The 24,717-nt window shown below is 38.3% G+C and overlaps 1 non-coding gene across 1 annotated transcript; it reads left to right on the top strand.

Moving 5' to 3' along the window:
* The first annotated feature begins 24,147 nt into the window (after window positions 1–24,147).
* On the top strand, window positions 24,148–24,228 carry TRNAL-UAG (transfer RNA leucine (anticodon UAG)). Its single transcript has one exon. It is a non-coding gene; the product is annotated as a tRNA-Leu (tRNA).
* The last annotated feature ends 489 nt before the right edge of the window (window positions 24,229–24,717 follow it).

Below are 24,717 nucleotides of genomic sequence, written 5' to 3'. Positions count from 1 at the left end.
GAGTACCTCATGATAGGTTGACAGTCAAACTAGAGCAGATGGGGTTGGATATTAGATTGGTGCATTGGATTGCAGACTGGCTATCTGATAGGTATCAACAAGTTGTCTATGGGAGAGCAATATCCAGGAAAAGGAAAGTCACTAGTGGAGTGCCTCAGGGGTCTGTTTTAGGTCCATTGCTGTTTAACTTGTATATTAATGATATAGGTGAAGATTTGGATGGAGATATTCAGTTGTTTGCAGATGATGCAAAGTTGGGACAAACCATAAAGTGTAGTGAAGATGTTGTGGCCTTACAGCAAGACTTGAATAGATTGAGCGATTGGGCACGGAAATGGGGATGTGAGTTCAATGTTGCAAAATGTAAGGTTTTAAAATTTGGAAAACAAAGATAGGATGCAGAATTTATGCTTGGTGAGAATATATTGTTGGAGGTAGAGGAAATAGGAGATCTGGGAGTGATAGTGGATAAGGATCTAAAATTTAGGGGGCACATCGCCAAAATTGTGAAGACAACACAAAGGCTTCCGGGAATGATGCGGAGGACACTGACATGTAGAAGTAGGGAGATTCTTGTTCCGTTGTATAAGGCTTTGATTAGGCCACACATGGACTATTGTGCCCAGATTTGGTCACCGGGTTTTCAGAAGGATGAAGAGATGCTGGAAAGGGTCCAAAGGTGACTGACTAAGGCAGTTTCTGACCTCTGGAATGGCAAGTATGAGTAAAGATTGAGAAGATGCAAGTTGTAGAGTCTGGTGGAGAGGAGGAGGAAGAGGGGAGATATGATAGAGACCTAAAGTTGGTAAGGGGTTGTTATAGGATCAATGCTGGAGAAGTTTTACAGAGAATAGTGGGAGATCAGGGGAGAACCAGAGGTCATCCCTGGGAACTGTATAAAGAGGGTGTGAGTAGGGGAGTGAGAGGCAGGTTTTTTTCATGCAGAGTTGTGAATGATTGGAATGCCTTGCCTGAGAATGTGGTGTCTGCAAAGAGTTTGAATGTGTTTAAAACACGGTATGATGAGCTGTGTGTGTGTGTGTGATAAAAGGACCTCCCAGATGAGTCTTTGACTCCATGAGGTCTTGGAGTGGTAATAATAATAATATCTCTTCCATTCAACATCAACCTCACACCACACTGCCTTGAAACCATTGCCATTATTTACCTCTTTAATGTCTATCCTCAGGATAAATGCTGTACCCTTCCATTTCTATTCCCATTAGGATATCATTTTCATTCAGCCATGACTTATTCCAACAGTTTTTGGGGCAAATAAACTCAATCAGTGAAACAATTTCATCTCACTTATTTCTGATACTCTTGGCATTTGCAAATAAACACAGCAGTTCACTTTTAGGTTTATAACTAGTACCCAAGCAACTTGTTGGTCATGATTTTCCCACTGCACCTGCCCTTTCCGAATCACTAACCATATTATTATTATTATTATGTGACACCTCCATGGAGTCCAAAAACTTATCCAGGGAGAATGTGCCAACAGCATCGAATGATTGAACTATTCCAACTACTAACTGCGCTCAAACTTACTTAACTTTTTGCGAGCCATTAGTAGCAGAGGCTCTACCAATCAACTAACATCTGAACTCCATGGAGTCAGAGATTCATCATGGGAAGTATATACTATTGCACACTCACACACAACTCATCCAACATGCCTTAAACTGATTCAATGTCTCTACATTCAGAACACTCAGGCAATGCATTCTACTCACCAACCATTCTCCATGTAAAGAATCTACTTCTCACTCCTCTATTCACACCCTCCTTATACAGTTTCCAGGGATGGCCTCTTGTTTTATCCCCCCCCCTCTCCCATTCTATGAAAAATCTCTTCCATGTCAACCTGATAACAACTCCTGACTAGATTATTATGTCTCAGTCATATCTCCCCCTCCTATTCATGAGGCTTTGCAATTAACATTCTCTCAATCTTTCCTTGTACTCCACATTCCAAAGACAACTGACCACTTTGTGAATCTTCTCTGGATTCTTTCTGCCATATTCTCATCATCATGAAAACCCAATGACCAAATCGGTGCATAATAATCCATATGAGGCCTGATCAAAACTTTATACAATGGCATCATAACCTCTTTATTTCTGCATGTCAGGATCCTCCACATATTGCCATTATCTGATGTGAAGCCATCACATCGGATAACGACATCACATTGGATGTGGCCCCCCTGAATTTCAGGCCTTTGTCCACCACCACCACTCCCAGATCTCTCATCTCCTCTACTTCCTTTAAAGTTTCCCCACCAAGTGTATATACTTTGCATCCCATGTTGCTTACCAAATTTCAAACCCTTACACTTTGCAACAATGAACTTCCAGTTCCACTTACCTGTCCCCATTCATGCAATCTATTAAAGTACTACTGAAAGGCCATAACATCTGCTTGACTCTTCATTGCTCTCCCCCAATTTTGCATCAAACAGCTGAATATCACCAGTTAAACCCATCCCAATATCATTAATATACAAATTGAACAACAATGGGCCCTAAACTGATCCCTGTAGTACATAATTAGCAACCTTCCTCTTTTGGGATACTGCATCCCCATATACAACTTTCTGGTACCTATCTGACAGCCAGTCACTGATCCAACTCATTTATGATACTTCTGGAATTTGTGTCTATTTACACAGCAGTTCACTTTTAGGTGTGTAACCAGTTCTATCCAAGCCACTTGGTTGTGATTTCCCTGCCACACTTGCACTTGCCCAATCACTGCTTACCACATAGATCCACTCTCTCAGCTTCTATACCCACATCATGATCAATTCCATTTCTATACTGATAATTCCGCACATGCATTGACTACTACCTCCAACATCCACTCTCCCTATGCCATGTCTCCCTGTCCACTCTCCCCACCCCCATTCCCTGTTCCTCTTGCATTCCCCTTCTCTCTCTCTCTCTGCATCTCTCACACTACTACTGTTTCCATTGTCAAGCACTGCAGTCTCTGATGAAATGATCAGATCCAAAACTCTCAATCCTTGCATACCCTCCTTTATATACTGCCTGAGATAGTTGTCTCTCAAGAATGTGAGAAATTCATTTTCCTTCCCAAATCCTATATCTTCATTACAATCTATACTGCCATAATATTCACCCTTTCCTTGTTCCTCACCAAACCAAAGTAGCTTACACACACACACACACACACACACACACACACACACACACACACACACACACACACACACACACACACACACACACACACACACACACACACACACACACTGCACTTCCTTTCTAGCACTGGTTTCTTCAGTTCACTCACTCCAAAGCCATTCAAATGCAATCCATGACATCTGTATTTGAGGAAAGAATTCCATTCTTTCCTCAAAGACATGCTACTAGGCATCCACAAACTGCAATCCATTCTCCTCATACAGCTCTGCCAGCATACCATTCATGATTCTGGCTCTCCGTCTCAACTCATCATTGTTATACTAAGCAACACACTGACAACCTTTCCCACTATACTGTTATCTTTCACTCTCCTCAATAACCTCAATGCCAAAGCATGAATTATCTTGCTCGTTCTCCCTCCTGGATAGCAGGCCTTATGCATATCTCATTAACCAATCCTCTGACAATGGAATCTCCATGCACTGCTATTGTCAAATCATTCATCACCTCTTTTACCCTTTTTTCTTTCATTCTATTCTTTTGCACACTTTCACATGTTTTCATTAAATGTCTAATATCACTCTGCATATTCCTCATTTCATTTTGAATAAAAATTGACAGTCAAACTAGAGAAGATGGGGTTGAATATTAGATTAGTGCATTGGATTGGAGACTGGCTATCTGATAGGTATCAACAAGTTGTCTATGGGGGTGTGCGATATCCAGGAAAAGGAAAGTCACTAGTGGAGTGCCTAAGGGGTCTGTTTTAGGGCCATTACTGTTTAACTTGTATATTAATGATATTGGCGAAGATTTGGATGGAGATATTCAGTTGTTTGCAGATGATGCAAAGTTGGGACGAACCATAAAGAGTAGTGAAGATGTTGCGGCCTTACAAGAAGACTTGAATAAATTGAGTGATTGGGCACGGAAATGGGGATGTGAGTTTAATGTTGCAAAATGTAAGGTTTTAAAATTTGGAAAACAAAAATGGGATGCAGAATTTATGCTTGGGGAGAATATATTGTTGGAGGTAGAGGAAATAAGAGATCTGGGGGTGATAGTAGATAAGGATCTAAAATTTAGGGGACACATCGCCAAAATTGTGAAGATAACACAAAGGCTTCTGGGAATGATGCGAAGGACACTGACGTGTAGAAGTAGGGAGATTCTTGTTCCATTGTATAAGGCTTTGATTAGGCCACACATGGACTATTGTGCCCAGATTTGGTCACCGGGTTTTCAGAAGGATGAAGAGATGTTGGAAAGGGTCCAAAGGTGACTGACTAAGGTAGTTTCTGACCTCTGGAATGTCGAGTATGAGGAAAGATTGAGAAGATGTAATTTGCAGTCTGGTGGACAGGAGGAAGAGGGGAGATATGATAGAGACCTATAAGTTGGTAAGGGGTTGTTATAGGATCAATGGTGGAGACGTTCTACAGAGAATAGTGGGAGATCGGGGGAGAACCAGAGGTCATCCCTGGAAACTGTATAAAGAGGGTGTGAGTAGGGGAGTGAGAGGCAGGTTTTTTTTGTGCAGAGTTGTGAATGATTGTAATGCCTTGCCTGAGAGTGTGGTGTCTGCAAGGAGTTTGAGTGTGTTTAAGACATGGTATGATGAGATGTGTGTGTGATAAAAGGACCTCCCAGATGAGTCATTGACTCCATGAGGTCTTGGGGTAATAATAATAATAATAAAAGAAGAACGGTTAGAAGTACTTATCTTAGATACATTATTTCTTGCTGTCTTTTGTTGTCATCACTGGATATATTTTGTAAGCTCTTTCTCTGAGTGTTTAATGATGCTTCGTTTCTGGGCAGAATGATGATGATATGATAGCATGTATCTTCCAGTGTTGAACTTTTTTTTTCTGCAGACGAAAAGTTGCCATTTCACTACCAAAATAAGAATTTAAAAAAAAAAAAAAATGAAGTGATCTGTTCCTTTTAATTACCAATGTGAAGTGGATTTTGTGGTTTAAGCTATTTAGGAAGCAAATGAAATTGTGTGTGTTGGGGAGGGGGGAGGAATCCTTTGCAGCCAGCCGCAAGCCAGATGATGAAAATATCATCCACATACTTAAGCCAAATTCTGGAATTATGTGATATAACTACTGAGGACTGTTTTTTAAATGACTCCATGAACATATTCATTAAATATACAGGGAAATTGACACTACTGTTAGTAGGCCTTCTGTTTATTCATAGTAAAGGTCTTGAAACTTGAAAATGCATGTTGTCCAGACAATGCTTGAACAGCTTGACAGTGTCCAGTAGAAAAATATCTTTTAATATTAGTATGGTGTCTTCTCTTGGAATGTTTGTAAACAGGCTTATGACATCCAAACTTGCCAAGATATCTGATGAATACAATTTAATGTCCTTAATTTTATTAATGAAGTCTAGAATTTTTTATGTATGAAGATGTTTTTCCTACACGTGGAGACAGGAGGTTAGATAAATTTTTGCATAGGTAGTACTTCAGCATATGTCTAGCATCCACAAGAGGTCTAAGAGCACTATAAATATGGGATAACTCTATGTTTTGAAGTAATTTGTTCTTTGATCTCCTTAGGCCTATTACAAAGATCCTTTATTAAATCATTTGTTTTGTTATAAATGTTCCATGTATGGGGCGGGGGGGGGGGGGGTCATTATCTAATTGTCTTGACATCACTAAATAGATATCTCAACTTGTTTATGTATGTTCAATCTAGAATCACAGTAGAATTTCCTTTATCTGGCTTTTAACATTAAAATCTTGTCATTTTTATTCAGGTCCACTGGGACTTTTAATCTAGCTGTAGAAATACTGCCAGGGTGGGGGAATTGATCAGAATGGCTGCTGTTCTTATATTATTATTACATCACACCTCCAAGGAGTCCAAGGACTCATTGTGGGAGAGCACTCTACTTCACTCCGCTACACAAATCTAACCATCTCCATTACAACTTAATTCTCCTACTACACACAACTACCATCAATGTCATCTACCACCTATCACAACTGCCAAAAGTATTTTTTGTCGGAAAATTGCATGTGTTCTGATAGCCCATTTGTCTGTATGCAGGAGTCTGAAAAACCCATGTTTCTGGGATAAAAAAACTCTGCTACCTCCATATGAGATCAGCTAAATCACTTTCAAATGAAAAAGCCCACATAAAGATTCCTCTCGTAACGACGAGAACTGAACTCAGGCCTTTTGCACTATGGAGACATCATATATCATATCATATGTATGATGCTGCAGCATCTCTTGGAATTCTATGCAAATTTTTTCTATGTTGACCACTATGTCATATGGCAAAATTGAAGGTTTTCGATAATAAATTATATTCAGCATGTGAGAAAGGATAAGTTGCCATTACTTTATCTACTGGTATTCTGCCTGCTTCACTTTGCTTTCTTAATATTGGCAAATTTCTTCTCCAAGCTATCATTAAACAGTTTTATTTATGAATGTATTATTATTAAGTATTATGATGATTCAGGCCTCCATGGAGTCACAAGACTCAACGTGGGAGGTTCACCCTAGAAAACACAAAGTTTATCGTACTACCGCTCCTTGAACCCACTGACCGTTTGTTCTCACCACTCTATCAGGCAATGCTTTCTATGGTTCAATCACCCTCCATGCAAAAAACCACACCTTACCCTCTTGTTCATAACTTCCTTTCACAACTTCTAGGGATAGATTCCTTGTCCTTGCTCCTTTCTTTCTGTTCCACTAAATGAAAGAACTACCCCAGTGTCAATAGTAACTTCCTCTCAAAATTTTAAGTCTCGATCATATTACCTCTCATTCTTCTATCTAAACTCTGCAGCATTCCCTTAGCCTATTCTCATAACTAACATTGTACATATCATCTTTGTTACTGCTGCAATACTGAGAAGGATGCAGATCAGCATCCTTCTCAGTATTGCAGCAGCCTTCTGGGTTACCTTCAGCACCTTTACAATATATTCCCTGAATTTCAGGTTTCTATCAATTGTCATCATCCCCAAATCCCTTGCATCCCTCACGTCTTCCAACAGAGTATGCAGTTTCTCATCAATGTATCCCAAACTTCAAGACTACATTTTGCTGCATTAAACTGACCCCCATTCATTTGCCCAACTATCCAGATTATTCAAATCCTCTTGATACCTATCAGATAGCCAATCCCAAATCAGTTCACTAACCTTACATATAAATCCATATGCTACAATTTAAATATCTTTTAAATACGCCACTTGCAGTCGCAAGTGGCATATCACCAAGTCCTCTGCCATTTAAGAACTCTATTATAAACAATATCATAAGGGACTTTATGTCATGGAGTACTTGCTGCATGTAGGCGTCTCGGGAATTGGATATGTGGCTTGTGAAAGAGAGTGGAGAGCGTATGTATGCAAAATGCAGGCAGTTGGAGGAAATAAGTGCATTAGAAATATCAATATCTGACCTTGTTGCTTCAGGAATGGGGAATGATGTAGGAAGACAAGTAGTGTGATAGGAGAGAATGAAAAAAATATATATATGAATGAGAAAATAATAGCTGATAGTGTGGAAGGTGTGAGTGACTGTGAAAGTTTAGGAGATGGTTTTGTTTGGGAGAGTGAATTTAGATTAAGAGTGACTGACTTGCAGAGGGAGATAGATGAGCTGAAAGAGGTGGAATGTCTTGTGAATGAGAGCAGAAGTATGACAGATAAGATTAGGTAAATGGAAGAGATAAATGCAAGGTGAATCAGAGTAGGGGAGAGAGAGAATTTTGGGAGTGTTAGAAGAGGAGAGAAAGGAACAGTAGAAGAGAGGGAATGAGTGAGAGGTATGGGGGTGCTAGAAGAGGAGAGAATGGAAAGAGTAGAAGAGAGGGAATGAGAGAGAGGTATGGGATTGCTAGCAGACGAGAGGATGGAAACAGTAGGAGAGACGGAATGAGAGAGGGATATGGAAGTGCTAGAAGTGGAGAAAATGGAAACAGTAGAAGAGAGGGAATGAGAGAGATGTATGGGAGTGCTAGAAGAGGAGAGAATGGAAACAGTAGTAGGAGAGAGATATGGGAATGCTAGAAGAGAGAATAGCAGTAGAGGAGAGGGAATGAGAGAGACCTATGGGAATGAAAGAAGAGGAGAGAATGGAAACAATAGGAGAGAGAGAATAGTAAGAGGTATAATGTATGGCGACTCAATGATCCGTGGTGTTCAAGATAGGATGCGTGAGGAGTGTTTACCAGGAGGAACAATAGAAAGGGTGGCTATGGCAATTAAGAGAGGTGAAAGGGTGGATGAGATGATTGTAATGGTAGGAACAAATGACTTGAGTGGTAATGTAAGTCGGGCAGCGAGAGATATGAGATTTTTGCTTGAGGCTGTATGGAAGAAGACAGAGGGAGGAAAAATAGTGTGCGTGTTGCCTACGTATGATAATGATGAGCTAAGCAGAAGAGCAGTAATATTGAATGACATAATAGCTAGAATGTGTGACAAGAGAGGACTGGTATATGTGGATGCTTGGAGTGCGTTTGAGGAAAGAGAGGAACTGTATGCAAGAGACCGCTTACATTTGAATGAGAAAGGACGTAGGCATCTGGAGAGATTGCTGTTCTGAACGAGTCAGTGTGTCCTAGGGAGGATGATAGCAGGGGTGGCCTCTTGTGGGAATGGATACTTGGGGAGAAGGGAGATGACATCAGGTAACACTGAGCCCAGTGGAGTCTAGAGGGGATAATGCTGGGTATAGAAACAATGGCATTTATATGCTTTGTAATGCCAGGAGTATCCGGAATAAGGGAGAGGAATTGGTGGCGCAGATAGCATCAGCCTGGCCAAAATTATTGGGATCACTGAGACGTGATTGACAGAAGAGGATATAATAACAGGAATAGAAGTCGCTAGGTACAGCATTTTTCGGCAGGATGGGGGGGGGGAAGCGTGGTGGTGGAGGTGCCTTCCAAAGCCTCCACTCTTAGAGGACCTATGTCCTCTAAGAGTGGAGGATTTGGAAGGCAGTGAGACAAATGATTTTGAGAGCATATGGTGTGAGGTAGAGGTGGGCAAGACAGGATATTTAGTGGGGTGTTGCTACAGACCCAGGAGCACAGAGGATGGAGACCAGGAGATGTTTAGACAGTTAAGTTTAGCAAGTGCAAGAAGAATGATTGTTATGGGAGACTTTAACTACAGTAGTATAAATTGGAGAGAGGAAGATGCATGTAGCAATAAGGGAATGGAATTTCTAGAATTCTTGAGGGACAAATGTCTTAGACAACATGTAACAGAGGGAACAAGAGGTTCAAGAGTTTTGGATTTGGTTATAGCATCAGAAGAGTTGATAATAACTGCGATGACATCTCTCCCACCAGTTGGAGAGAGTGACCATATGGTTTTGACTTGGAAAATGAATAGACATGCAGGAGTATTAAAGAGACGGGAACTTATGTGGAATTATAAAGCAGGTGATTATAATAGTTTTAGAGGTCAACTTTATTTTGTATTTCACCACGAGTTTTGAGAGAATGTGCTAGGGAACTGACAGTGCCTTTAACCTGGTTTTTCAATGAAAGTCTGGCCAGGAAAAGTGCCCAGGTAATGGAAGGAAGGTAAGATAGTGCAATTGCATAAGGGTGGTAACAGATTGGAAGTGTCTAATTATAGGCCCGTTTGTGTATCATCAGTAGTTGTTAAGATCTTGGAGAAAGTAGTGATGGACTGTATACAGTTTTGGGCAGATGAGGGTAATGTTATCTGTGAGAGTCAACATGGATTTGTGAAAGGGTGCTCTTGTTTTAGCAATATGCCAGCCTTTTATAATAAAGTTACAAGAACATCAGATGAGGGAGAGGCATATGCTGCAATTTTCTTAGATTTACCGAAGGCATTTGACAGGGTGCCACATGATAACCTGATATTTAAGTTGCAGCACATGGGTCTGCATGTCAGATTGGTCAACTGGATTCAGGATTGGCTGTCTGATAGATATCAGAGAGTTGTGTATGGTGGAGCAGTTTCAAGGAGGCAGAGGGTTACAAGTGGGGTCCCACAGGGCTCAGTACTAGGACCTATATTGTTTATATCATTGCCAGTGGATTGCAAGGGGATATTCAGTTGTTTGCGGATGATGCAAAGCTGGGAAGGATTATTAGTAATAGTGCAGATGTGGTAGCCCTGCAAGAGGATTTGAATAAGCTAGATTGATGGGAAAATAAATGGGGGTGTCAGTTTAATGCAGCAAAATGGAAGGTCTTGAGGTTTGGGAAACATTGATGGGACACTGCATACTCTATGGGAGGAGTTATACTGGAGGAAGTAGGGGAGACAAGAGATCTGGGGTTGATGATTAATAGAAACCTGAAATTTAGGGGACATATTGCAAAGGTGGTGAAGGTAACACAGAGGATTGCTGCAATAATGAGAAGGACACTGACCTGCAGAGATAAAACAGTTATCATTCTGTTGTATAAGACCATGATCAGACCACACTTGGGCTACTGTTCTCAGATTTGGTCCCAAGGATTTGAAGGGGATAAATTAACTGTGGAAAGGATACAAAGACGGATGACAAAGATGGTTTCAGGACTGTAAAAGGATAGTTATGAGGATCGGCTGAGGGAATGTGGACTGCAGAGTTTGGTGGATAGAAGAAGGAGAGGTGATATGATTGAGACTTTTAAACTGTTGAGAGGTGGTTACAGGGTTGACACTGGGGAGTTCTTTCGCCTGGTTGAACAGCGGGAAGGAGTGATGACAAGAGGCCATCCCTGGAAGTTACGAAAGGAAACTGTGAGCAAGATGGTGAGAAGTGGTTTCTTTGCATGGAGGGTGGTTGAACCGTGGAATGCATTGCCTGATGGAGTGGTGAGAGCGAGAACAGTCAATGAGTTTAAGGAGTGGTATGATAGACTTTGTGTTTCTTGGGGGACCTCCCCTCGATGAGTCTAGACAGACTTTATGTTCTTAGGAAGGACCTCCCACGATGAGTCTTTTGACTGCATGGAGGCCTGAATAATAATAATAATAATATCAGGTTATCATGTGGTACCCTGTCAAATGCCTTTGTCATCATCATCATCATCATCATAATGCTAATTACGAATATAGACCATATTGGTCTGTTCCAGTCTATCCATCTAAAATTCTCTTTTGAGGTCTACCTGACCTTCTCTTTCCAATTGGTTTATATTTTATTAATAGTTTAGGATGATGGGTATTGGCCATTCGGTTTACATATTCTATTCACTTATATATTTGGTTTAATCCTTTATTCAAGTGTAAGCAAACAAAGTTTGCGCCTGAAGTATTTTCAGGACTGGGGCAACTCGTGATAAAGGTGGTATAAGTTCTCATCACTTGCCTTAGTATCTCCCATAATGCAAAGCATATCTCCTTGCAGACATGTATAATGCTATATGCATTAAAGGAAGGGGCCACTACCCAGACCGGTTTCAACATTTATTGAGCTCTCGTCGGTGGGAGCCAGACCCAGAGGTTGTGATACTAAGGTGGAAGTAATGAAGAAGCATATTTACTTATACAGTTGCCAAAAGGTGTCACACCTTATTATTAAAATTCTCTGGATTAGAGATAAGTTGATTGAAGTTTTTTCACTTGGCTATGCTATCCCACTTATATATTTGGTTTAATCCTTTATCCAAGTGTAAGCAAACAAAGTTTGCACCTAAAGTATTTTCAGGACTGGGGCAACTCGTGGTAAAGGTGGTATAAGTTCTCATCACTTGCCTTAGTATCTTTGGGAGATACTAAGGCAAGTGATGAGAAATATCACCTTTACCATGAGTTGCCCCAGTCCTGAAAATATTTCAGGCGCAAAAATTTAACATCATCTGTATTAACTATTTCTCTACCCAACTTTGCATCATCAGCAAACAACTGAACAGTTCCTATCGTATCCTTTCCTATATCATTAATGTACAAATTAAACAGCGGTGGCCCAAAAACAGAACCCTGCAGCATACCACTAGTCACAGGCTCTCTTCTGAAATCTACTCCTGAATTAAATTACTCTCTGATATCTCTCCATCAACCACCCTCTTATCCACATCACCAATCCTATATCCATCCCCATGTGTTGCAGCTTACTGATTAGAATTCTATGTGGCATCCTATCAAAGGCTTGTGCAAAGTCCAGCAGTCTCACTGTAAACCCATTACCCTTATCCAACTCAACTGTCACTGATTATAAAATGCAATCAAGTTACTGAGGCATGACCTACCCTTCACAAAACGATGTTGCCCTCATATAATATCTCATTCCTGTATTTTGCTCTTGACCAACTTTTCCAGTACCTTGACTATGACTCCTGGTATGCTGATCAGTTGATAATTTGCTACATCAGTTTCAAAGCCTCCTTTATGCAATCAAACGTAGTTTTGTTACAGTGAAAATGATGTCCTAATTTAACATGATAATCGTTATATTCGATTTAGGATCCTGGATTACTATGGTTCTATTTAAAATTAATTTTTAGGGAAAAAGGTTAAGTAGATAGAATATGTGCCTTCCATATATTTGGGATTTTTAGACCATTGTTATTGTGCAGATTAGGGTGATTGATAAGAATCTCACAGACCTCCTTAAATTTACGTTCATACCATGTTTTGGTGTGACGTAAAAACAGATGCTTTTACAGTCAATTCTACATAAAGTGTTCAGGGCATGATCAGAAAGACCAGTTTGACCATAGTTATTATATTTAATGTCATTTATGTTCCTTTTTTTCTGATAGGAATTGTGCATCCTGTTTCCCCTATATATGGCAAATGACAGGTATAATGAATATGGTATACTCCAGGGTGGGCCAGTGGATCCTTGGATATATTGAGTAAGTTCTTTAGTTTTGCAAGAGGTTTAACCACCTTACCGGCCATTATGGATCAAATACGCATCCTCATATGCTTCGTATCCATCATATATTTCAATGTAATGTCAAAGGTATTACAATTTTAATATGCACTTCGCATCCATGATAAACTTGACATCTATAGACTTCTTGGCCGGTAGCATGGTTAAAGGTGGCTTTAAGGTTATGTTTTTGTAATATTCTGTTTATTTTGTCTGATATCCCTTTAATGTATGGAATGGTTACAGTTTTATTATAGTCTTGTTTATTTTTGTTTTTTTTTTGATAGTATTTCGATTGTAACCATTTTTTAGGAAGGTATTGCCGATACCTTTTAATTCATCTTTAAGTGCTTGTTCATTGGAGCAAATCTTCAAAGCCCTGTTTTTAAGTGTATTAATGCACCTAGTTTTTGTGTTGGATGGTGGTAGGAGATTTTGTGTATATATATTGGCCAGTATGTGTCAGTTTCTGGTAAACAGTGAAGGAAAGACTGCCAGAAGGAAAATATGTGACAAGTGTATCTAGAAACGAAAGTGTGTTCTGCTTTTCAATCTCAGTTGTGAATTGTATGCATTTGTGTTGTTTGTTTAGGTGGCTAAGGAAAGTGTCTAGTGTCTGGCAGCCATGTGGCCAGATAGTGAAAAATTCGTCAATGTATCTAAGCCAGACTTTGTGTTTTAAAGGAGAGGATTCTAGAGCATGTTACTCAAAATGTTCCATGTAAAAGTTAGCAATGTGGGGAGGGAATAATGGTGAGCCCATGGCTGTGCTTTCTTTTTGTAGGTAGAAAGTGTTTTGCCACACAAAACAGCTAGAACATAGTACATGCACAAAGAGCGCTGTGATATCGGGAGGGAATTTTTTTTGCAGCTCCAGCTTAATGATGATATTCATTCATTTAACTCCCACTTGATTTACTCTCCTGACTCTAGGTATGCAGTTTGCCATTACTTCCTTCAAACACTCCTTTACACTTCCCATGCACTATCAACATCCAGCCCTTGCAGTTTCACATGCCAAGGCACTGATCCAAGCAATTGCCTAGGCTTGTCATACTTACCAGCCCTCTAATTCCAAATATACTCCCTCTTAACTGAATATTCCATACATTTAGCCACCCTCCAGGTCAAGACCATATGATCACTCTTGCCAATTGGCAGCAACATGGTCATATTCGTTATAGACAAATTCTCAGATTCAATTACTAAATTGAGCACTCCCAAACTCTTAGTATATTCCATCACATGCATCAATATTGAATGTAGTAAAATATTAGATATATTTATTCTTTGTAATATATCCTTGTCAGATGTCATCTCCTTCAAGGAGGTTGACTACCATTTGCATAATGTAATATATCAAACAGTATATATTTTTTTACTTTGCCAAATCGTTTTTAATAATCTATAAACAAAAGATAAGTTTCTAAATTAAATTCTCCTCTTTTCTCTATAAGTGGTTTTAAACAAAAAGCTGCATCCATTGTAGAGCATCCTTTTCTAAATCCATTTTGACATTCTAATAATATTTTTTCACTCAATATTTTCAATTTTTCATAATGTATTATACTATATATATTTTGTAGTATACTTAATATATAGTATAATACTATATATAAAGTATTATACTATATATATTTGTAGCATGTATTCAATAAACTAATACCTCTGTAATTAGTAGGTTTTCTTTTATCCCCCGTTTTAAATATAGGCATTACTATACTTGTATTCCATTCTGATGAAATTTTTGTCCAGCAAATTTATGCAGTTCAGAGTTTATCCCATCTTCTCCTGAGTTTATTCCACCTTCTGGAACTTCAGTCCACTGTCTACCATCACTCGAAGGTCCCCAATCTCATCCACTTCCTGAAGTGTAGTTCCACCAATACAGTACATAGCCTTATATCTCTGTATCCCAAAATGTAACACCTCGTATTTATTAATATTAAAACTGCAAACCCACTCATTTGTCCAAGTAAAAGTCTATTCAAATCTTGTAGAGAATTAACATCAGCACTGCTCCTGATAATTCTAACTAACTTTGCATCATCGGCAAACATTTGAAGATTTCCAGTCAATCCACATGAAATATCATTAACAAGCAAGTTAAACCGTAGGGGCCAAAGAACAGAACCCTGAGGCACATCACTGGTCACCTTCCTTTTCTGAGACATGGTTCCATCATACACAACTTGCTGGTATCGTTCAGAGAACCAATCTCCGATCCATCTAACCAATATATTATCTATTCTTATCCTCTGCAGCTTGTACATACACCAACTTATCATGTGGTAATCTATCAAATGCTTTTGCAAAGTCCAAGAATATCACTGTATGTGATTCTCCCTTATCGAACACATTCATCACCTTTTCCTAAAACATAAGCAGATTGCTAAAACAAGACTTAACCCAGCCATGCTTAGTGAAAACTTGACATGCCGGTCCCAAGCCCGCATAAATGGGGAGGGTTGAGCGCAGGGTTAGCAACCCAGTCTCAGAAAAAAATCTTTGCTATGCAAACTGAAACCTTCCAAAATGTGATACCGGATGAAGAAAATAGAACACGAACTGCCATGAACACGAGGCACCTCTGTGAAAGCTTTTCTGGGGAAGCAGAGGTGCAGAAGAAAGTGACAGACACCTTACCAAAAGACAAGCTTAGACTGGGATGTTGGAATGTTAGAACCATGTTCGAAACTGGGAAGACATACCAAGTCTCGAGAGTTCTAGAAAAATACAGACTAGAAATAATGGGATTAAGTGAAACGAGGTGGATAGGAACTGGAAAAATCAAATTGAACTCTGGTCACTACTTAATCTACTCTGGGAACCAAAATACAAATGACCACACAAAGGGAGTTGCACTAATGATGACAAAGAAAGATCATGGTGCACTAATGGAGTGTAACCCAATATCCGAAAGAATACTAAACGCTAGATTTAAAGCCGACAAGCAGAACATCACAATAACTGCTATAAATGCACCAACAAATGATGCAATCCAGGAAGAAAAGGATATTTTTTATAACATGCAACAGAGAAGTATAGAAACAACAAATAAAAAAGATATGCAACTTATAATTGGAGACTTTAATGCTAAGGTTGGAAATGATAATACTAATAAAGAAACTGTTATGGGAAAATATGCAGAAGGAGAAATAAATGAAAATGGAGAGTTACTTATAGACTTTTGTATGTTCAATCAGCTTGTAATAGGAGGGAGTCTCTTTCAACATAAAAAAAATACACAAGTGGACATGAATAGCACCAGATAGAAAAGGCAAAGAACCAAATAGACAATGTACTTATATCAAGGAATTGGAGAAAATCACTCCAGGATGTCAGAGTTAAAAGAGCAGCTGAGGCATATTCAGATTACTTTCTCCTAACAGCTACCATGAAAGTAAAAATATTTTAAAATAAACAAACAGTGCACAATAGGAAGAGGTTTAGAATTGAAAAACTCAAAAACAAAGAGATTAGAAATAAATTTATAACAACTCTACAGGATAAATGGGATAAACTCGAAAAAAGAGAATGAGATAACATAGAGGGAAAATGGACTAAGATTAAAGACATACTAATGAGCACATAAGAAAAGATATTGGGATTTCAAACTAATACAGACAAGGAATGGATATCAGAAAACACCAAATTAAAAATAGAGGAGAGAGAGAGATAGAATAAAAGAGAAACTGTTACAGATTGGCGAAAATGTTGAACAAGAACAAGCAGAAAGATATAGAGCAATTAAAAAAAAATAAAAAGAAGTGCAAGAAATGATAAAAGAAAATACATAGAGAATCTAGCACAAGAGGCAGAGGATGCTGCATATATAAATGATACTAGAAAGTTGTATGATATTACAAGGAAATTAAGTGGAAAAAGAAACAAATGGATAGTTCCTATATACAATAAAGAAGGAAAACTATTATTAAATAAAAAAGAACAGATAAATAGATGGGTGGAATTCTTCTCAGAGAAATTTCAAGAAATGACTGATGGTGACCAGAGCCTAGACAAAATGCATCATTAGATATAAATTTGCACGAAATAACAAAAATAGAAATTACAAAAGCAATAACTCTGATCAAAACAGGTAAAGCACCAGGAGCAGACAACACACCAGGCGATATACTAAAAGCAAATCCAAAACTTATAGCAGAGTTATTATATCCCTTACTAAATGAGGTTTGGCAGAAAGAAGAGTGGCCTAAGAAATGGAATACTGGATTACTGGTTAAATTACCCAAAAAAGGGAACCTATCTGAATGCAAAAATTGGAGAGGTATAACATTGCTGAGTGTTATAAGTAAAATACTAGCAAGGATAATACTAGAAAGAATCAAAATAGAAACAGAAAAACAACTAAGACCAGAACAGGCAGGATTTAGAGCCAATAGATCATGCACCGACCACATTGCTATTTTACGAATTATCATAGACCAATCATTGGAATGGCAGGCAAGCTTATGTTTAAATTTTATCGATTTTGAACAAGCTTTCGACAGTATAAACAGCTCTTCCCTATGGAAATTACTTAGAAATTATAGACTTCCAGAAAAAATAATAAGAATAATTTAAAAAATGTATGAAGATTTTGATATTAAAGTAATACATGGAAATACCCTTGCAGAACCATTTAAAGCAAAGACAGGAGTAAGGCAAGGTTGTATACTCTACCCTACTATGTTTTTAATTGTTGTAGACTGGGTGATGAGAAAAGTATCTCATGGAAATACAGGACTATAATGGTACTTCAAAATCAACTCCACGATCTAGATTTTGCAGATGATATCTGCTTACTTTCACAGAAGCACCAACATATAGAACAAAAAACAACAACACTTGTAGACACAGCCAAAAAAGTTGGTCTTAGGATAAATAAAAATAAAACAATGTTGATGAAAATAAATACAAAACAAAATAAACAAATAACAATAGAAGAAATACTACTTAAAGAAGTAGAACAAATCATATACCTTGGTTCAATAGTATCAATAAAAGGAGGAACTACTGAAGATATAAATAGAAGGAAACAGCTGCCTTATTCAACTTTCAACCAACTTAGAAACATTTGGAAAAACAAGAATTTGTCTATATTATTATTATTATTATTCAGGCTCCATGGTTTCAAAAGACTCATCGTGGAAGGTCCTTCCTAAGAAACACAAAGTATATCAAGACTCCTTAAACTCATTGACTGTTCTCACTCTCAACCACTCCATCAGGCAATGCATTCCATTGTTAAATCACCTTCCATGCAAAGAAACCACTCCTCACCCTCTTGCTTACAGTTTCCTTTCGTAACTTCCAGGGATGGCCAACTTCCCGCTGTTCAACCAAGCGAAAGAACTCCCCAGTGTCAACAATGTAACCACCTCTCAACAGTTTAAAAGTCTCAATCATATCACCTCTCCTTCTTCTATCCACCAAACTCTGCAGTCCACATTCCCTCAGCTGATCCTCATAACTAACATTGTACAGTCATAGAAAATAAAAACTATAAAAACTAAAATGAGAATATTTAACTCAAATGTAAAGGCAATACTAATGTATAGATCAGAAACTTGGATGTTAAACAAAAAGATAGTTAACAGTGCCCGGGTCTTCCTAAACAAGTGTTTAAGAATGATACCTGGAATATATTGGCCAAAACAAATATCAAATGAAGAGGGCAGAGAACAAACCAGAAACCCATGTTGCAGCAGATACGTGAAAGGAAATGGAGATGGGTGGGGCGTGTGTTGAGAAAAGAAGATAAAATAATTATTATTATTATCATCATCCAGGCCTCCATGGAGTCAAAAGACTCATCGTGGGAGGTCCTTCCTAAGAAACACAAAGTCTATCATACCACTCCTTAAGCTCATTGACCGTTCTCGCTCTCACCACTCATCAAACAATGCATTCCATGTTCAACCACCCTCCATGCAAAGAAACCACTCCTCACCCTCTTGCTCACGGTTTCTTTTCGTAACTTCCAGGGATTGCCTCTTGTCATCACTCCTTACTGCTGTTCAACCAAGCAAAAGAACTCCCCAGAGTCAACCATATAAACCTCTCAACAATTTAAAAGTCTCATTCATATCACTTCTCCTTCTTCTGTCTACCAAACTCTGCAATCCACATTCCCTCAGCCAGTCCTCATAACTAACATTGTACAGTCCTAAAACATTCTTTGTTATCTGCATCTGTACCCTTTCCACAGTTAATTTATCCCCTTCAAATCCTTGGGACCAAATTTGAGAACAGTAGTAGTCTAAGTGTGGTCTGAATAGAGTCTTATACAATGGAATGATAACTCTTTTATCTCTGCAGGTCAGCATCATTCTTAGTATTGCAGCAATCCTCTGGGTTACCTTCATCACCTTTGCAATATGTCCCTTAAATTTCAGGTTTCTATTAATCATCAACTCCAGATCTCTTGTCTCCCCTACAGTGGTGTAGCTAGAGCTTTTGCCGCCCAGGGTGGTCTCTGAATTTGCCACCCCTCTCAATACACACCAAAAATACTACAAAAAGTCAAACCACATATAGGGAAATAAATTAAAACACTATGTTTATTTTTGAAGTAAAACCTTAATTTCAACAATCTAAAATGTTATTTTTCTTGCTTTTCTGTTAGGGAAAATTGTCGATGACATTTTGGAAGCCTATTTTATAGTAATGTAAGTAATTCTTAATCAATTTTATTTAGAAAACTCCTCTCACAAAACTAGCAACACTTACAGCAATTGTGAGGAAAATTCGCAGTAGTATTACAATATTTGGAAATGAGTTCTCGAGACTGTATTGTAGAATTAACTGCAAAAGTTCGAAAAAGGTTTAAAGTGCCACCTGGGACCGCCCCCTCCACCCCTCCCTAGCTACGCCTCTGTTCCCCTACTTCCTCTAGTATAACTTCTCTCCCATAGAGTATGAAGCGTCCCATCGATGTTTCCCAAACCTCAAGACCTTACATTTTGCTGCATTAAACCGACCCCCCCCCCATTCATTTGCCCATCTATCTAGTTTATTCAAATCCTCTTGCAGGGCTACCACATCTGCACTATTGCTAATAATCCTTCCCAACTTTGCATCATCCGCAAACAACTGAATATCCCCTCCACGGACAATGTCACTGATATAAAGGTTAAACAATATAGGTCCTAGTACTGAGCCCTGTGGGACCCCACTTGTAACCCTCTGCCTCCTTGAAACTGCTACACCATACACAACTCTCTGATACCTATCGGACACCAATCCTGAAACAACTCTCTGATACCTATCGGACACCAGTCCTGAAACTACTCTCTGATACCTATCGGACGGCCAATCCTGAATCCAGTTGACTAATCTGATAATAGTAAAACAGGCTCTAGATTGGAACCCACAGGGTAAAAGAAGACGAGGAAGGCCAAGAGAAACATGGAAAAGAACAATACTGAAAGAAATAACAAATATTAATAAAAACTGGAACCAAATAAAAGCAGAAGCAAAAAACAGAGTCTGGTGGAAAATGGTGGCCGAAGACCTATCTATATATAATATATATATATAATCTATATATATATATATTAGAGATATATTATTAGATATATATTAGAGATATATATAATCCTCTTCACTCCACCTGGCTCCCAGGTGGAGTGAAGAGGATTAAGTAAGTAAGTAAGTAAGTAAGTAAAAAACAAGACTTGCTCTTCACAAACCCATGCTGACCATCATAGAGAATCTTATGTCCATCAACCCCCTGTATTCTATTTCTAACCAATTTTCCGACAGTCGATCACAAATGCAGATATACAGTCTAGTCTATAACTGGAAACTTCTGTTTCTCAAACCATGCTGGTGGAGAGGTATTATTTTGCCCTCTTTTGACTCCTTAGAAACCTTCCCCACTGCAAGACTTTCATTAAATAACCAGGACAAGGACATCACTAACTCTTTTGCTCATTCTTTAAAACTGCATAGTGATATGGCATCCATTCCCACAGCCTTATTAACATCTAACCCAAACAACATTTGATATACCTCAGATTCTTTCACCTTTAATTTTCCTAATTCTTGCCTCCTTTCTACATGGTGCACAGCATCATTCACACCATTACGATATACACTGATGAAGTGTTCATTAAATAATTCCACTGTATCATTTGCTATGGATGCTCTGCTACCATAACTATCTGCCAGTATCAACCGGCCATAATTTTTCCTCTTTCTTGCCATATAGCAGAAAGATTCCCTTGGATTAGCGTTGACCTGACTAGCCAATCTCCTCTCATATTCTACTTTTTTTCTTTTTTAACCATGCTTGTTACTTTTCTGGCCTGCACTTTATGTTCTTCATGCATCTGTTCATTGCACATTGTCTTGTACTTCCTCCATAACAACAACTTCTTTTGTAACACTGCTTGCTTGATTTCACTATTCATCCATCTCATTCCTACTCTATTTATTTGCTTAACTCTCGATATGCAGTTATGCATTGTTTGTGTTAGATATTGTCTTATCGTTTCCCATGCACTACCAACATCTTTTCTACACAGTTCATCAACCCAATGTACTGATGCTAGTTGACTACAGAGCTTCTGATAATTATCCACCTTATAGTTCCACATACAGATCTTCTTCTTGATAACAATTCCTGTTTGACTATCTTCCAAACCTCACGATCACTTTCACCAACAGGTGGCAGTGCTGATACCTCATTCACAACCACATTCTGTGAGAATATCACCAAATCTAACACTGATAAACCTCGTGTCACTTCCATCACATGCTGCTTTAGATAATTATCCCATAGAAACTCAACTTCTTCCCTTGTTACTACACACTATCTCTTCTTTCCAATCCACATTCCTATAATTAAAATCTCCCATTAGGATCATCTTCCTTTTACTTGTCCAACTAATTTTTCTAAACATTTCATAATCAATATTCTCCACATTCCCTGGCCTATAACAGCATCCTATTAGATATACTATTCTACTGATATCAACTTCACACCAAACAGTTTCAAAATCTTCAAAAGTACTGCTATTTTCCAGTTCAACTCTTGAAGGACACAATTCCTCCACTACCATTAACATATATATATATATTTTATCTTAGTTTGTAAATTTTCAGATACAGTTTAGAATACAATATATTAAAAATCACATTAATTAAAAAATTCTTTTACACAATTCAGTTAATTTCAATACAATCACATCATCATTTCATCATTTATTTATCATTTTACAATTATAAATAAATTATAAATTTATATTAAATAATATATTATATTATACAATAACATACATTATATTTTAGTACACACCATATATCTCAACACGTGAGTGTATAGTCATACATAAAATCAACCACACCGTCACTACCATCGCTGAAAAATGTACCAAGAAATCTTATCCTATTCTATCCTATCCACTGAAAAATATCAGGGTTGTATATCTTATGCCAATTACTCCACAATTTTACACTTAGGGAGAGGCATATGAAGACTCATCTCTGGTGATAAAATATGGACTAGTGGGCCACTGAGTTATATGCTATGTCTGAGTGGGCCACAGCCAGAAAAGGTTTTGGAAACACTGGGCTAATTAATTAATAATGGACAATTCACACCACAGAACTCTTGATTCAAAGAGAAGATATCTGTAGCACTTTTATGAGTACAGTAAAACCCCGAAGTTACGCGGTAGGTGGGACCAACAAAAAGCGCGTAAGTTGAATTTGCGTAACTTGGGGTATAATTTTGCATGTAATTTATATACACAATTGGGACCAAAGGTTTACAAAAACACCTATTTTTTAAGAAATGTAATCATAATTGTAGTTTTTCGTACATAAAAAAAAGAAAGTTATTTCGATGTTGATGGTTTCATAAAATCTAATAGATTCGTCTGACAGCATAATGTCTTTTTCTTGTCATGAAAAATTTCTTCATAGCAAGCTAATGATTTTTTTATTCCTTGCCTTGTGGCTACAATTCGTTCCTCATTAGAATCTATGTCCTCCAAAATCTGTAAACCTTTCTTTTATGATTGTTCTTACTGTGGATTCTGTAGATCGAACTTCTTTGCTAGCTCACAAATTTTCATTCCACCTTCAAAATCCTTAATAATGTTGAGTGTTTCCAAAGTCAATGTTTTTCTATTCTTGCTAGCTGTAGAAGAATCGGACTTGGTTCTTTTGGATGACATTATTATTTTTTATGTGATAAAATTTTTATCAAGAACATAACATTAAACAATCGCAAGGTTTGTAGACTATAAAATTTGTGTATGAATGGAGACTGCGCGAAACACGTCAGTGCTTGTTCACAGCATGTGCAACACTGGCTAATGCGGCCGGTGCCTGAAAGATATGACTAGTGGTGAGGTGTGAAGCGGGACGGGAATACGTAGAAACCGTGTAACTCCGGATTCGCGTAAGTCGGGGTATGACTATTTTTCATTTTGTGTACCACAACTCTTCAGAATAAACAACATATATCACTGTTATAACAATAAATACATGTATGATGCACACAAAATTTTTATATCAAATTTTGAAATAGAAAAAAAAAAAAACTGCTAAGTTTGATCGGCAATTGGAATGAAATGGTTTTGAAACTGAAATGCTGCTGAAACTTAGCAGTATTATTTTTACCTAATTGTGCTTTTAAAAAAAAAAAAAAAAAAAAAGCTAAACCAGTGTTAAGTTTACAGATATTTGATGTTATAACTTACATGTGTTTGCAAATTTTCAGCAATAGCAGTGATTGAACAGAAGACAAAAAAGGTTGTCTTCTGTTTAACTTCTGTTGTGCTTTTGTTTATCAAAATTTTCATGGTTTTATGAATATATCCCTCAGCTTGTTTGACTGTTGGTTATTATCCATAAAACATCAGAGTGTAAAAATCTAAAACTATCTAGGAAAGATTCAATGTGGGTAGGGATCTACATTTCCCTTCTCTCTCTCTCTCTCTCTCTCAGAGGAAAGGTCAGGCCCCTGTAGTACTAGCAAAACTAGGTAGAGGTGAGTTTTATTGCCTACAGTAGTGCCACCACTGCTTTTTGGAGGCTTAAGTGGCCAGAGAGCAAAGAGCCAGTTTAATATTCCTGCACTTCTTCAAGTATAAAATATGAATGATATTTTATTTGTGGTAGCGTGACTGAGTGGTCTAAGGTGCTGGTTTTAGGCACCAGTCGCTCTGAGGCGTGGGTTCAAATCCCACCGCTACCAAAAATTTTTTATGCTTCAAGTGCTTGTGGTGTAGTTTTTATCACATCTGCCTAACACGCAGAAAGTCCCTGGTTCAATCCCTGGGCTTAGTTTTTTTTTTTTTTTTTGAGGAGAGGTCCTCTAGTAGGATGAAGGAGATTGAGACTTTTGTCTTATTGATGGGACGACCTACGACAGGAGCACGCACAAAGCCAAGGTGGCGATGAGCCTATAGCATGCGGCGAGCTGCCTAAGAGTATCGTCACGGTCACGTCAACGTTGGTTTGCTGGCCTGGCTGACCGAGTGGTTAGTATATCTGCTCTCCAGCCAAAAGGCTGTGGGTTCAAATACCGCCAGGGGCATGGATGTTTGTGATTGTCTGTGAAAATACTAGTGGTGGTGGCAGTAGATGGCATTGGTGTAGATGATGAACATAGTGTAGTTGGTGGATTGAGTGGTGGAGACAGAGTTGTGGAGTAGATGCCCTCCCTTGATGAGTCTTTGGACTC

This window comes from Typopeltis vanoorti, chromosome 7, assembly GCF_054136105.1.
Source record: "Typopeltis vanoorti isolate ZY-2024b chromosome 7, IOZ_Tvanoo_1.0, whole genome shotgun sequence".
Classification (NCBI taxonomy): Eukaryota; Metazoa; Arthropoda; class Arachnida; order Uropygi; family Thelyphonidae; genus Typopeltis; species Typopeltis vanoorti.
This window is presented reverse-complemented; position numbering and strand designations above follow the sequence as displayed.